Source organism: Diabrotica virgifera, chromosome 5 (assembly GCF_917563875.1).
Source record: "Diabrotica virgifera virgifera chromosome 5, PGI_DIABVI_V3a".
Taxonomy (NCBI): Eukaryota; Metazoa; Arthropoda; class Insecta; order Coleoptera; family Chrysomelidae; genus Diabrotica; species Diabrotica virgifera.
The window spans coordinates 163,249,755-163,266,361 of record NC_065447.1 but is presented as its reverse complement, the minus strand read 5'-3'; the positions used below and the strand labels follow the sequence as shown (position 1 = coordinate 163,266,361).

The window sequence follows — 16,607 nt, the reverse complement described above, 5'->3', positions numbered from 1 at the left end:
AAGACTCGCCCATCCATATGTGAACATTTCATTTTGGTCATAGGGTGTGGATTTTACGTCTATTCCTATTTAGGGTCTGTTTTTCTTTCTCGTTCTCAAAACTACCAAAAATATAAGTTCGACCTTTGCGGCTTCTGATAGTACTGATCATTACCTTTCCAACGCACATCTAATTTTGAAAATTACCAGAGAACGGCAGTTCTCGCCAGTGGCGCACAACACCCCTACATGCGACACTATATATACACGAAATTTTCGATTTTCCAAACCTGACTGAATTGAAAATTGAGCCAAATCCCATCTTAAAGTTTAGGAAAAGAATCGTACATCCATATATTACTTCTCCATTTTGGTCCAAGGCTGTGGATTTTACGGCCCTTCCCATTTAGGGTCTGTTTTTCGTTCTCGTCCCCAAAACTCCCAAAAATTTCAAAAACTTAAGTTCGACCTTTACGGCTTCTGATAGCACAGATCATTACCTTTCCAACGCATGTTTAATTTTGAAAATCGGTTATACCGTTCAAAAGTTACCGAGCTCAGAATTAGAACTCAATTTTTATTTAAAAAGGGGAAAATGTTTGTGGATATGTATGTACGTATGTATTGTTATATTTCTATTTGATATGAAAATTAAATTTTGATAATTATAAACAAAATTCAATTTAATATAAAATATTTTCAATTTTCTCAACCACGGGCATATAAATTTAGAACAACCTGTATACAACAAATTGTTATGTTTAATTTTAAGAAGTGATTAGAAGAAGCTTACGAAACTCGGGACAATGCGCCGAGAATAAACAAAGTGAATGGCGCGTACCATTATCGTTGTTCGCGGAAGGTTCGATCATTAGCCTATGCTAAATAAGACTCAGTTGAAGTAGATAATAGGTCATTAAATTTTGTAAATAGTAGAAAGTAATTTTAGAATGGGAATTAACTATTTTTTTTTTGAAATCCATTAAGCATATTTAGAAAGATTAAAAATTGGTTTTGAGGAATACTGCGAATGAGAGTTGGTGGTGGAAGGTTGATTTGTGAATCTGGAAGGGATATTTAGAAAGTAGGTGAATGACTGAAAAGAGAGATCAGAATGTTTTGAGCTGTCGAGAAGTGAAGTCCAGTAGTAGACGGTAGTGTACGGAGAGTGAGAAAGCCGGTGTAGTTCCGTGAGTGTGGAGATCTATCGTGGAACGAGAGGTAGGCCAGGTTGAGAGTAAAGAACCTCCTTGAGCCAAGAGTGTCCCGGTAGCTGATTGCAGTTTCGAAAAAGGTAGAACACAGCATCACGACAGAAGCAGGAACGAGAGCTATACGAGCTAATCTTCAAAGGAGAACATTACTGAAAGCCAGGACGAGGTTTTGATCGCAGCCAAGGATAGCAGGAAACGGGTCTTGTGTGAAGACATTCTCAGTTCACCAAAAAAAGGTCAGTCTCATTTGTTTGGACATGAATGTATGGGTTTTTCGTATTAAATACCACATTATAAATTGAAGAACATAATCAATAATATCAGAAAAGCTTCATCAAACTTAAATAGAATTGTTGCTAATAAATCCTAATAGTTAAATGTTAATAAAAACTTTCAATTGGAAACCAAAAGGAAATAAGATTCCCATTTGTAAATGTTATGTTTAAGAATAATAAGATCTAGCTCATATTAAGCAGTGATTGCCATTTAAATAAAATAAACAATATTTGATTATAATTGTAACCCATATGTGTGTATTATTTTACTCTTTTCTTTCCTATCCCAATTAGGAACCATTGAGAAATACTGAGAAGCCACGTAAGTAAGTAATTAATTTTATAAAAAGCCCTGAGATTAAAAACATATTGATATGTGATCTGGTAAATTAATTAGATTATTATTAATGCATTGATTAAATTAAATGACATATAAGAATATTATCTCATATCAATAATCAAGATCACATCAACTGTCGTCCAACGTGGAAAGCATTGAAAAGTATTTCTAGTGGCAAATTTGAAGGATAGAAAGAGTAAAGCCGGTATTTGAAAATTTATATGCCTGTGGTAAAAAGTGAGATACTTACATTTGATAACATAAAATTTTAGATCTCTTTAGGTACAAATTTTACACAACTGATTTAATACTTTATTTTTACGATATTTACATTTGATATATTTATGAACAATTTATAATATTGGGTGAGAAAAAGTCGTTTTGGTAACATACTAGTAAAATTTCATATTTGGCGGGGATAGTACTTCTTGAAAACAAATGTCTGTGACAAGAAGCCAAAGCAAAGACAACAAAAAACAAAAAGAACATTCAAATCAAGAGGATAATTCAGACCAAGAAGATATTTTAGACACGACAATCATGGCATCAGAACAGCAAGAATTATCAGGAATAGATAAATTATTACAAATGATGCAACTCCAGTCACAAAGAATGGAACAGAAAATGGATGAAACACAACAAAAACTGGATGACAATCAAAGAGAAACAAAACAAGCAATGGATGAAGCATCAAAGAAAATGGATAAAGTGGATCAAAAAATGGATGAAACACAACAAAAAATGGATGAAACACAACAAAAATTGGATCAAAAAATGGATGAAACACAAAAAATGAAACAAGCAATAGAAGAGAACAACAAGAAAATGGAGGAACGCATAGGAAAGTATGAAAAGGAAGTAAAAGGATGTTTGACAATGATCAAGAACGATATGGGACAACAAGAGACAGAGATTAAAGAAATCAAAAGCAAAATAAAGGAAATAACGAATTGCCAGAAAAAGGAAATAGAAAATTTGGAAAATAAGTTGGAAAATGCTATTCAAGTAGACAGAGAAGAAGTGGAAAAAAGAATCACAGAAATAGAAAAACAAGTCACCGAAAACCGGACGCAACAAAATGTAGAAGAAAGAAGAGAAATGGTTATACATAGCACAGATGACGTGAAGATAAGGTTTGGCGGGGATGTAAGAAGATTACACCCAGTGCCGTTCATAAATAGCCTGAAAAAGAAAATACAACACATCGGAAATTTCGAAACAGCAAAAGAAACTATCAGAAACCATCTCAAATATGAAGCAAGCCTATGGTTCGATAGTAAAGAAGAAGAATTCGGCAATTGGCAACAATTTGAACAAAAATTTTTGAATTATTTCTGGGGAAAAGTCCAACAATTGGAAATTAACAAGGAATTGCAAAATGGGAAATACAATGATAGGATGGGGGTATCAGAAAGGACATATGCTTTACAAATTTACAATAATGCAAAGCATTTACAATATAATTACTCATCGGAACAATTAGTCGAACTGATTGCAAGACATTTCGAGGAAACGCTGGAAGACCATATCACATTGCAAAATTACAAAGACATAGATAGTTTATGCCAATTCCTACAAATAAGAGAATCACGTCTAAGAGAAAGAAAATCAAGAAGGTCGCGAGAAGATTACAGGCCCCGAGAAACACAAGATTACAGAGATAGAAATCAAAATAGGAGGGACTATACAAGACGAGATTTTAATCCCAGAAGGGAAAACGAAAATAGAGACAACGGAAGAGGAAATTATGAACAAAGAAATAGGCAATGGAATGAGGATAGAAATCGAGAATACCAGAATAGAAACACCACACGCTCAAATCAAGAAAACAGAAATAATGGTAGACAATATCAACAGGTGATTGAAACCGTACAGAGAAGATTACGGCGAAGCAACGAAAAATATATCCAAAGACAGGAACAAAATAGAAAAAGAAGACCAGTGACTTTCCAAAAGGGTGAAAAAGTACTCGTGAGGGCATTACGAGTATCAAATCTTCCTGGGGGCATTTGCGCAAAGTTGATGCCTGTTTTCGAAGGCCCGTACATCGTAAATAATGAAAATGGGATAAATAGTTATGAGTTGAGGCACAGGAACTCGGAAAAGATCCGAGGAATTTATAATATTCACGATGTATACAAATATCACGAATAAAAGACAGAATTACATGAAGTAGATAGTAAGTTAGGATATAAGACGTAGATTAAAGTAAGGAAATATACAGGGAGTTGGTTTTGCCTCGAGAAAATTTATTTAAAAATGAAGATAAATTTTATCGAATACAAGGCGGGGATTTGTTATATTTCTATTTGATATGAAAATTAAATTTTGATAATTATAAACAAAATTCAATTTAATATAAAATATTTTCAATTTTCTCAACCACGGGCATATAAATTTAGAACAACCTGTATACAACAAATTGTTATGTTTAATTTTAAGAAGTGATTAGAAGAAGCTTACGAAACTCGGGACAATGCGCCGAGAATAAACAAAGTGAATGGCGCGTACCATTATCGTTGTTCGCGGAAGGTTCGATCATTAGCCTATGCTAAATAAGACTCAGTTGAAGTAGATAATAGGTCATTAAATTTTGTAAATAGTAGAAAGTAATTTTAGAATGGGAATTAACTATTTTTTTTTGAAATCCATTAAGCATATTTAGAAAGATTAAAAATTGGTTTTGAGGAATACTGCGAATGAGAGTTGGTGGTGGAAGGTTGATTTGTGAATCTGGAAGGGATATTTAGAAAGTAGGTGAATGACTGAAAAGAGAGATCAGAATGTTTTGAGCTGTCGAGAAGTGAAGTCCAGTAGTAGACCGTAGTGTACGGAGAGTGAGAAAGCCGGTGTAGTTCCGTGAGTGTGGAGATCTATCGTGGAACGAGAGGTAGGCCAGGTTGAGAGTAAAGAACCTCCTTGAGCCAAGAGTGTCCCGGTAGCTGATTGCAGTTTCGAAAAAGGTAGAACACAGCATCACGACAGAAGCAGGAACGAGAGCTATACGAGCTAATCTTCAAATGAGAACATTACTGAAAGCCAGGACGAGGTTTTGATCGCAGCCAAGGATAGCAGGAAACGGGTCTTGTGTGAAGACATTCTCAGTTCACCAAAAAAAGGTCAGTCTCATTTGTTTGGACATGAATGTATGGGTTTTTCGTATTAAATACCACATTATAAATTGAAGAACATAATCAATAATATCAGAAAAGCTTCATCAAACTTAAATAGAATTGTTGCTAATAAATCCTAATAGTTAAATGTTAATAAAAACTTTCAATTGGAAACCAAAAGGAAATAAGATTCCCATTTGTAAATGTTATGTTTAAGAATAATAAGATCTAGCGCATATTAAGCAGTGATTGCCATTTAAATAAAATAAACAATATTTGATTATAATTGTAACCCATATGTGTGTATTATTTTACTCTTTTCTTTCCTATCCCGATTAGGAACCATTGAGAAATACTGAGAAGCCACGTAAGTAAGTAATTAATTTTATAAAAAGCCCTGAGATTAAAAACATATTGATATGTGATCTGGTAAATTAATTAGATTATTATTAATGCATTGATTAAATTAAATGACATATAAGAATATTATCTCATATCAATAATCAAGATCACATCAGTATGTATGTGGAAAAGTTACACCGATCTGAATTTTTTTTCTGTGTTTCAAGAGGGTGTGAGGGCCGATTCAGAACCGGTGTAATTTTTAACTTCTGACTACCCGTAAGCCAGCTATAGGGCTAGGTAGATACAAAATGGCAAATTTTTTGGGCGTATATATCTTAGGTTTAAGAAGAGACAGGAAAATCGCAAATACACCACATCAATAGGGTTGAGTTAAGCTTTCAAATGGTGTTTAAGCGATCAAGCTCAGACTATACATATATTCGGCTATACACACGGTTCAGTATAGCCGAAAAATTGAAAAATTAAACTTCGAAAATTTTGGTTTTTCGACAATTACTCAAAATTTCAATCTACGAATTGCGCCAATAACTAAGCGTTTGTAGAAGAAATCTAGGCGAATCTAACGTTGTTTACCTCATATCCGGGAAAATTAGAAATTTTAAGTTATACGCTTCATAAGTATGATCAAATCTATTTCCTATGGGGAAAACGGTTTTTCAAGCTCAATAATTTCTGTAACAGCTTTAGTTTTCATACTTGACCTCAAATGTATCAGATACTACTTGTCAATACGTTTCAAACTCATGTTTAGTGATCAAAATCGGTTACGCCCTTTAGAAGTTATTAAGCTACAAAAGTATAATCCAATTAACGATTATTCCCGAAATGGTTTATGTAGTTGTAGTGGTTACGACGCTAAATTTGATCTGCAACGGGCAATCCGAGTTTATTTACAGGCCATCCTAATATTTTTATTCAATCTATTTCGACTAGAAAAAAAATCTAATGTACATTCGATGGACACTAGATCATTTGGGAGATAATGCGACAAAGGTGACCGTTTATAAAGCTTAAGGTGATACAGTAGCGATCAACAGGTAGCAAAAACGCGTTCCAAGATTGCGGCTGTAATTTTGAATATTTTTTCGAGATATTTGGCACACGTATTCGTAATATAATAAAGAATGGCGGTACAGAGCCCAATTTGAAAAATATATTAATATGTGGAAATTACTCTGTAATTAAATACAATATTAAAAAACGAGCCTGTACCGCCATTAAGAAGAACAAAAAAATACACTTTCTTCAAATAAACTTTTTTATCCGATGCCTAGATTTTGTGTCATTTTGGAACTACTAAAATTTTTTATTTCATTAGTAGTTCCAAAATGACACAAAATATAGATCGGATAAAAAAGTTTATTTGAAGAAAGTGTATTTTTTTGTTATTTAATGTGTATTTAAGTGTATTTAATTACAGAGTAATTTCCACATATTAATATATTTTTCAAATTGGGCTCTGTACCGCCATTCTTTATTACATATATTACGAATACGTGTGCCAAATATCTCGAAAAAATATTCAAAATTACAGCCGCAATCTTTGAACGCGTTTTCGCTACCTGTTGATCGCTACTGTTTCCTCTTAACGTGTAATCGAGAAAAATTGCATTCAACTTCATACATTTAATTTGTATATAACTTGAAAAACTCCTGATACAAGAATAAAAAACTGCTAAATGCCGTAAAAATGAGTGGCGCATACAATATTCCAGCTACAAAAGATCTGATATGAAAATTACGAGGCGCGAAAATTTCTTTTCATTTTGATGCAAAACAAAATTCTAGTTTTATTCTAAAAGATTTTTCCATAATATTTGCTAAATTTGAAGCAAACGCGCCACAAAAGAGTTTCAAAATTAAAACTGTATCAAATTTACCCTTTTGTGGCGCGTTTACTTCAAATTTAGCAAATATTATGGAAAAATCTTTTAAAATAAAACTAGAATTTTGTTTTGCATCAAAATGAAAATACATTTTCGCGCCACGTAATTTTCATATCAGATCTTTTGTAGCTGGAATATTGTATGCGCCACTCATTTTTACGGCATTTAGCGGTTTTTTATTCTTGTTTATAGTAAACAACGGGATTGTAAACATTTTCGGTCTTTTATTGTATAGTAAGTACTGAAGTACGGAATCTTATTTACTAATCAAGTTAATTAACAAGAAGTTTGACGTACTCAACGAATCATCTCTCTCCCTCTCTCTCTACTTCTGTCCCTCCCTGTGGAGTATTGGGCGCTTATGCGTTTCTTGGCCAAAAGTGTAAGATTGCTGAAGGAGTGTCTGATGCATTTAAAGCCAAATATGATAATATCTGAAATGATCTTGAAAAATCGTTTTTCCCATGTGAAACCGATTTAATCATAATTATGAGACCTATAACGTAAAACTTAGAATTTTCCCAAATATGAAGTATACACAGTTATACGGCTATAATACTGGGCCGTGTGCGTGACCGATCCTGATCACTTACGCACTGTTTGAAAGATGGTCAGAAACGCTACCGATTTGGTGTATCTGCGGTTTTCCTGTCTCTCTTTGAACCTGAGATACATTCACCCAAAACATATGCCCTGTTATCACTACCCAGTCCCATAGCTGGCTTATGGGTAGTCTAACGTCACAAACTACACCGGTTCTGAATCGGCCATGACACCCTCTTAAAACATAGAAAAAAGTTAAGATCGGTGTAAATTTTCCACACACATATCCACACACACTCAGTCACCAATATTTTCCCCTTTGTAAAGGGAAATTGGGTCAAATTTCTGAGCTCGATAGCTTTTGAATGGCACAACCGATTTTCAAAATTAGACCTGCGTTGAAAAGGTATTGACCAATACTATCAGAAATCGTAGAGTCGGAATTAAATTTTCGAAATTTTTGGAAGTTTTGAAAGGGCCGTAAAAACTACACTCTTGGACAAAAAAAGAATGTGTGTGTACTTTGTACGCACGTAAGAAGTTATACTTATATTATAGTATAATTTCAACGAAATAAATATGCTTAACAGTTACAATACAAAAAATTAACAATAATTACCAAAAATTAACCAAAACTTAACAATGCCAAAAATTAAAAAAAAAAAAGAACATGAATCGTCCAAGATTTGAACCCGCGATCTCGCTCTCGATCTCTGGTCCAATGCCCTACCAACCAGGCTATCAAGCCGCATGTTATTGACGTTTCGCATATACATAATTACACATCACGGTGACAAGTGAAATATAAAAATGGATATTTTATTATTTTACGCCCAAGGAAACAAATCCAAAGACACAAAAATTATAATAAATAATACATTTAAAAAACACTAATATATTATTTTAATGGCTTATTTGCGCTGATTATAGATACATAATTTGAAAAATTAGCAAGCAACAACATACTATTGAACGTAAAGAAATAAACTATTAATCACATAGGTAGATCTTGGCCATAGAAGTAAGTTGCTTTAAACTGCAGTTAAATATATCGCAGTAAATACTTAAGGCATTATAATAGCTGCACATGACGAATCGAGGAGAATTCAACATAAGGTTAGTTCTAGCTTGTGTATTTCTGAATGTAATCGAATTTCTTACTGGATAAGACGGATAAGATTATAATAAATAAGTATACAATAAAATGTTTTAATAATACTCATCTTACTCCCAAGGAAGAAAAATGGGACGTGAATTGTAAATTGTAGAATTCCCTCATCTTCCTTAGTCTCAGCATCCGTATGGCTTGCATATTGTAGAAGCCTCGGAGGTGTAACCAGAGAAGGTTCCCATTGTTTTCATTCTGGTGGGGTGTAGAATAGCATTATGTTGTTTTGTATGCCATTAGAGTGAAAACTCAGTCTTGTTGTAGCAGTTGCCGCTAGAGCATCTATGCCATTTCGTTCGTTGCAATCCGGGACTGCACGCTGCGGTTTGTTTTGGTTGGATCGGGGAGAGCAGCATATGTGCCTCCTGATGAGAAACTAATAAGTTTCGAAACCGGTAGAGGTGCTTGCTGCACTCTCTGATTGGACTAGAATATGGTTCGGCTGTATTTTCGTTTTGCAACGAAATTGAAAATGGTTATTCATTTTTTATAATAAATATATTTACTAAAAACACTAATATATTCTTTTCACACCCCTTCTTGCACTGATATATTTATATATAACTAGAAAGATTTAGCAACTAAACGCCATACTGTCTGTGTGCGCATGCGCGCAGATTATGAAATTTTACTCTCAATCGCGCCTAAAGAAGTATAACTTCAAAAAGGAAGGTTGACATATGAAGAGTATAGGGGAAAACAAGGAATGTCACTTTTTCATGAATTTTGGCTTTTCTCGCCATGTGGTAGCAAAAACTGAGTACTATCGACTAGACTATCTATTCAGGACAATAAACAGGAAGATCGGTCTATATAATTTTTTTAAGAATTTGTATCCAGGCGAAGGACCAGAATTGTGCGCACGCCACTGGACAAAATTAAGAAATGTTAGCAGTTTTTTGGTGCATTATTAAATTAATAACTTAATATACTAGATTAATATTATATTAAGATTATAGACCAATAATTGCTAGAATTCTGCTAAGAATCTCCTAAGTAGTTTTTAGATATCATAAGAATTAAACCTTTATTAGTGTTTATCTCAATATGTATAAAATGTAACATTCCTTGTTTTTACCCTGTACTCTTCATATGGAATTGGCGAGCCAGGTTAACAGAGTCGAAAACTTTGCGTATAATATAGTGTTGCACCTTTTGGGGTATGCACTAAGTAGCGAGAACTACCGTTCTCTTGGGTTTGAAATTTTTCATTCCCGCTAGGCTCAAAATACATAGTTGGGCAACTTTAAATCCTTAAGAAAAAGTAAATTATTCTCGTAAGTTAAAAATTCACCTGTTTTTTATAGCAGAAAGTTACTCGTACCTTTTGACCAATAAACCTTTACTAGGACGTCTAACTTCAATCTCATTAAGAAAGTTAAAGAATTAGCTGGAGAAGCAAAACAAAAATCCACAAGCATACTTTTGGACAAAGAAGGAAACATTTTAGTGGAGACAGGACAAAAATTAAGAAGATGGAAAGAATATAGAGGAATTATTCCATGACCAGAGACAGGAAAATATATACGAAGATAATCAAAGTAAAGATAAGGGATTCGACATAACAAAGTCAGAAGTTATGAATGCAGTAAAGTTCATGAAAAATAATAAAGCTGATGGTCCAGATGAACTCGTCAATGAAAAAATTATAGATCTTTTAGTCCAACTATTTAACACAATCTATTCCACAGGAATCATTCCACGTGAAATGCTGACATCAACATTTATTTGCTTTCCAAAGAAAGTAAATGCCAAATAATATAGTGATTATCAAACGATCAGTATAATTTCACATACCTTAAAAACCCTGCTAAAAATCATCCATAATAGAATACACGCTAAGCTGGAGATGGATATTAGTGACTCCCAGTTTGAATTTCGGAACGGAGTGGACACAAGAGTGCCTACATCTATAACGTGCTGACCCAAAGATGCTTGGATGTTAACCGAGATTTTTATGTATGCATTATTGACTACAACAAAGCATTCTGGAAGATAAAACATGACCGACTTATAGAAGTACTTAAAAACAAGAATCTCAATGTAAGGGATCTAACATTGATCTTAAATTTATACTACAGCCAACGATCAAATGTGAAAATTGGAAGAAAAGTGTCAGAAGAAATGGAGATGAGGAGAAGGGTCAGGCAAGTTTGCATACTGTCAAGGCACGTCATTATGTCAAGAACGTTAATGCTTATTCTGAAGCCATCATACAAGAAGCTTTGGTAAACGAGACAGTCAGCATAAATGTGAATGGAAGTTTAATTAGTAACATTAGGTATGCCGACAACTTGGAAGACTTAAAAAGAATAATGAACACAATATTAAGTAATAGTGGAAAATACGGACTATCTCTTAATATCAAAAAACCAAATTTATGAAAATTAGCAAGAACAACAATACAAGCGAAATATTAACGGTAGGCGGCCAGCAGATTGGGAGAGCAAAAAATATACTTGCTTGGGATCGATAATTACAGAAAATAACGATTATTTTACAGAAATAAGAGTTGAATTGAAAAAGCACGTGCCAACTTCGTGAAAATGAAACAGATTTTATGCAGCAAAGATCTGACACTGGCCTTCAGAACAGGGTTGGCAGGTTTAAACCAACATGCTTGAAACCTTGGTTAAACCAAGGTTTAAACCAACTGGTTTAAACCAACTGGTTTTTTTAAGAAAAAATCCAAACTGGTGTTTTTATTTAAAGTACTTCTTCTTCTTATGCAATCCACTAATGGATGTTTGCGATCACGTTTGACCATTTTTCTCTATCCCTTGCAATATGTATTAGGTCTCCTATGTTTCTTAGCCCTGTCCATTGTTTTACACTACGGAGCCATGACATTTTCTTCCTGCCCACTCTTTTCTTCCTTCGATCTTTCCTTCAATTAAGGTTTACAGAAACTGGTATCTTTCGTTTCTAATTAGGTGCCCCAGGTATACCGTTTTTCTCTGTTTAATTGTGCATAGCAATTGTCGTTCTGTACCAATTCTTCTCAGGATTTCTTCATCTGTTATTCGTGCGGCCCAGGGAACGTTAAGGATTCGTCGATAAATCCACATCTCAAATGCCTCTAGCTTATTCATTGTGTTTATTTTTAAAGTCCATCCTTCCATGCCATATAGGAGCACCGACCATATATAGCAATTCGTGAATATTCGTGTCTTAGGTTCAGGTCAAAGTCAGAGTTCGTAAAGACGTTTCTGAATTTCATGAATGAACTTCTGGCCCTTTCTATCCGAAATTTACCTAATTTCCATATCCGACATACAGTCTTCACATAGCCAGGTTTCCAGGTACTTAAATTTTCTTACGCGTTCTACATCTTGATTTTTATAAAATGCTAGTCTTGCATTTTGATGTTGACATAATTATTGACGGCTGATTATAAGGAACTTTGTCTTTTTTATGTTGATGCTAAGTCCCATGTTCTCGCTATGTTCTCCAATTTTATTAAGAATATTTTGGAGGTCTTCTATATTGTCTGCTATTTAAGACCGAGTTATCCGCATATCGTATATTATTGACCAAGGTACCATTTACTTTGATGCCGCTTTCGCATTCCTTAAGAGCTTCCAGGAAGATACTTTCTGAATATAAATTGAACAGTAGTGGGAAGAGAATGAATCTCTGTTTTACACCTTTGAGAATTTTTTGAGCTTGCGTTGTTTCATTATCGAGTTGTTTTAGTATATGTACGAGTTTATGATGTTGTACTCGATCGAAAGCTTTTTCGATTTAAAGTACATCTGCCGCAATTGAAGAAACTGAAGATAAATAAATTCTATTTTTGTATATTCGAACTTAGTTATTTGAATATTATCACGTTTAAAGATGTTTTTTTGTTAGGTATATTAATTTTTTGTGTGTGTAAATAAAAGTAAAATTTGTCTTAATCATTTTTTTCTTTGTTTATTACTATTATGTTATAAAATAATTTATTTATTTTTAAAGTATTTAGACTTATAATAGTTTATCTCAAATAAACCTGGTTTAAACCAAAAAACCTGTTTTTTTGGTTTTTTGCAAAACACCTTGGTTTTTGCCAACCCTGCCTCAGAATAAATGTAATTAAATGTTACGTACACCGTGTGCTTTACTATGGAGCAGAATCATGGACTTTAAATCAAAATGCAATAAATCGACTTAACGTGTTTGAAACGTGGCCATTTAGAAGAGTGTTTCATGGAAGAATTTCATGGATAGATAGAGCCACGAATATAGAAGTGTTAAGGAGAATAAGCAGAGAGAGGAAAATGGAAAACACAATAAAAGAAAGGAAATTGCAATATCTCGGACATGTGATGAGTGATGAGAGGCGAAAGATACATTTTGAGACTTATAATTCAAGGAAAAATAGAGGGTAGGTGAAGCGTAGGAAGGAGCCGCGTTTCCTGGTTGAAGAACCTGAGAGCATGGTTTGGTTGCAGCTCAAGGCAATCGTTCAGAGCAGCTGGCTCGAAAGTCAGAATAGCCATGATGATTGCCAACCTTCGTCGCAGAGATGGTACTTAAAGATGAAAAAGGACGTCTATAGCTATATGTAATTATCATCGGATGGTTAGTCCAGTGACGGATGATCACCAACGGAAGTTTTAATTCCTAATTATTTCCAATACCACTTTTCTTGGCATTTCAATTAAATATATTTGTTTTCTAACTTACCAATTATCGTGGGATTTATATCATTTTTCAATTACTGTTGACAATATATTATTTTCATTCATAATTTAACCGATTGTGTAATTTATGTTTCACCTTTTAATAAAATTAGCTACCATCATCGTCTTAGATATAGGTACAACGTTATTTTTTTGTATTATTACTTACGAAATTTATTAAATAAATGTGTATTCATTTTATAAGAAGAATATTTAGATTCTGACGCAAAAGAACAAGCAGGATTTCATAGGGGTCTATCCACTATTATTGACCACATTTTCTCCTTAATCCAGATAATATAAGATGGCAAAGAATCAAAAAATTCATACGCTGTTCGTCAACCTACGGATAGCCTGTCACCTCTTATAACACAATGACCTAATTAATTAACCATTAGTTGCCTGTCACCTCTTATAACACAATGACCTAATTAATTAACCCACTTACCACATGTGGGAGTCATATGTTGCCCTAAAGCCACATCCATAGGAATTTTATCCATCCTTTGGATTTTAGGTTATTTATATTTATTTAAGACTTTTAGTCTATTTGTAAAAGGTTTCAATGTTTGTATTTTTGGGTGGCTCACCATGTGCTTGTAACACTGATGATGCTCTTGTTACAGAGCGAAAACGTTTTGTCTATATGTTTGTAGCCCTCTAGGGCCTTTTTAAACTAATATACCTTTTACCAGGACAATATTTTTTTATTTTTACAGAAAAGTCACTAAGGTCTTTTCTATTTGGAATGATCCAAAAAACCTGAAAAAATTTGTCCGATGCAAAAAAATTAGTTTTAGGAAAAAACAAAAAACAAACGTTTAAAAAAAATTATGATTTTTTGATCCTGGCAACATGCAAATTTGTGATTTTGGAGGAAAGTGCTACTTTTCCTCCCGAGAATGAAGTTTACTGCCTGACGCGTAGCGGAGGGCAGTAATCATTCAAGGGAGGAAAAGGCACTTTACTCCCATGTTATACATATGGTTTTTCCACCTTCCTCAAATTAATAACAAGTCATTTTTTATTTTTTACTTAATTTATTTATGTAACTAACCAACAAAATTTATTAAAACTAAAACTAACAAGTAGGTACAATATAACTGTCAACTGTCAAATATAAGTCAAATTATTAATGTAAACATTGTTAAATCAAAATAACAATTTACTGTTTTTTACCATTCTGCAAAATACAGGGCGTTTTATAAATAAACGTTAAAATGTATAGATACTTAAGTAATAGAAAATAGATATTGTACAGGGCCTCAATAAGTTATATTTCATGAATGAAATACCATGACGTCACTTTTACTTTTCCTCCCTAGGGAGGAAAAATATTTTCCTCCCTAGCGAGGAAAAGTACAACTTTGCTCCCTACAATCAGGTCCGGAAAAGTATACTTTCGGTAGAGGTAGGTGGAAAAATATTTTTCCGCCAATATATTCACGCATGTTACAAAGAAATAATACATATGCATGCAACGGTTGCCAATTAAGCGCCCGCGTGATTGGCAATTAAAAAACAAAGGGGTTTTCGATATTGTATTGCAAAAAACTCTTCGGGATTTCATCAATCGATGTTCAAAAAATATCTTCTTACCTTGGCAACATCGAAATTTTCAGTTTTTCACATAGTTTTTGAGGGTTAAAAATAGCCGATTTCGCAATTTCTAATTTTTAATCGATTATATGTCAAAAACTATCAACTTGAGAAAAGTCACTAAAGACCTTTTCTGTTTGAAATGATCCAAAAAACCTAAAAAAACTTTGTTCAATGCAAAAAAAAAGTTTTGGGAAAAAAACAAAAAAAAAACGTTTAAAAAAATTTTGACCCATTTTTGGACCTGGGAACATGCAAATCTTTTTGAGTAAGATTGTGAAAAAATCCGAATCGGAATATTTTTCCTAGCGGATGCGCAGTGGCTTTCTTGACTATCTTAAAATACAAAACATTGATAAATTAAACAAATTTTGTCATTGTTGCTTGATAAAACATTCTTCTAATAATTTAGTTTTATCTGACTCATTCAAATTCACAATTCTAAAGACATAGATGACTATAAAATTATATTGTCAATATTTATAAATTGCATCCTTGGGTCGACTTTACTGGAGATTCACTAGATTATATGAAATCAACTTAAACCTAAGAATACCCGTCAGCATACCCGAAAACAGCCACATACAATGATGTCAGTCAAATTGTCTTGTTCGTAATCACAAAGTATATCATCAGGAAAAAATCAGGAAAAAAACAACCTATGATACTATCACGAAATGGTAAGTATTTAGTCTTACATTTAGTTTACTCTGAATATTAACACCAAACTCTGATTTATATGTACAACATAAATAGGCTGCATATGGTACAAAAACATAATTTGTTTAATGTATGAATGTTTTGTATTTTGAGAACGATATCCGAAGTGGAAATCGAATCGTAAAATAAACTTAATTTTAAAGTAAAATTGTGGCTTATTTCCAACAAAAATACTAAATTGCATTAAGATGCCACAAGAAAATAGCTTCAGAACAATACTTTATATTCACAATGTAGGTATATAAAAATTAATAAAAAATATAAAAGTGACTTTCCAGTTTTGTTGTAGACATTTTCTTGTTTTGCAATGTCCTCTGTGTCCGAAAATGAATCTTAGGCGGATTATTGTAGCTCAGGTTCTGAATACCTATCTATCAGAAAATATCAATGGAAAATTATGAAAATAATTAATTTGACTAATTAATTTGAGTAAATTAATTAAATATGATTAATAAATAAATTAATTGAGTAAATTAATTAATTAAAACATTTAATTTGAGTAAATTTCTACGCTTCCGTAATTTTCATCTTTCTTTGTTTTTAAATTTTTTTCCAACATTATAGTATAGGCTATTATTGTTATCAGTGCTACAAAGGCAATAAAATCATAATGTGACATTTTTAAAACTTCAAATTTATTTAGGGACACACATTTTTAAGTTCAACGGTTACAGTGCCGTAAGGTTCCAAGTACAAGTCGTAACATTTTGAAAAAACCATGAAATTTGGATTTCAGC

At 33.1% G+C, this 16,607-nt stretch overlaps 1 protein-coding gene across 4 annotated transcripts in view; it reads right to left on the bottom strand.

Moving 5' to 3' along the window:
* Window positions 1-16,607, bottom strand: part of LOC114334979 (fatty-acid amide hydrolase 2-B) — a 328,905-nt gene that overhangs the window by 162,134 nt on the left and 150,164 nt on the right. The gene's annotated exons all lie outside the window — the stretch shown is intronic.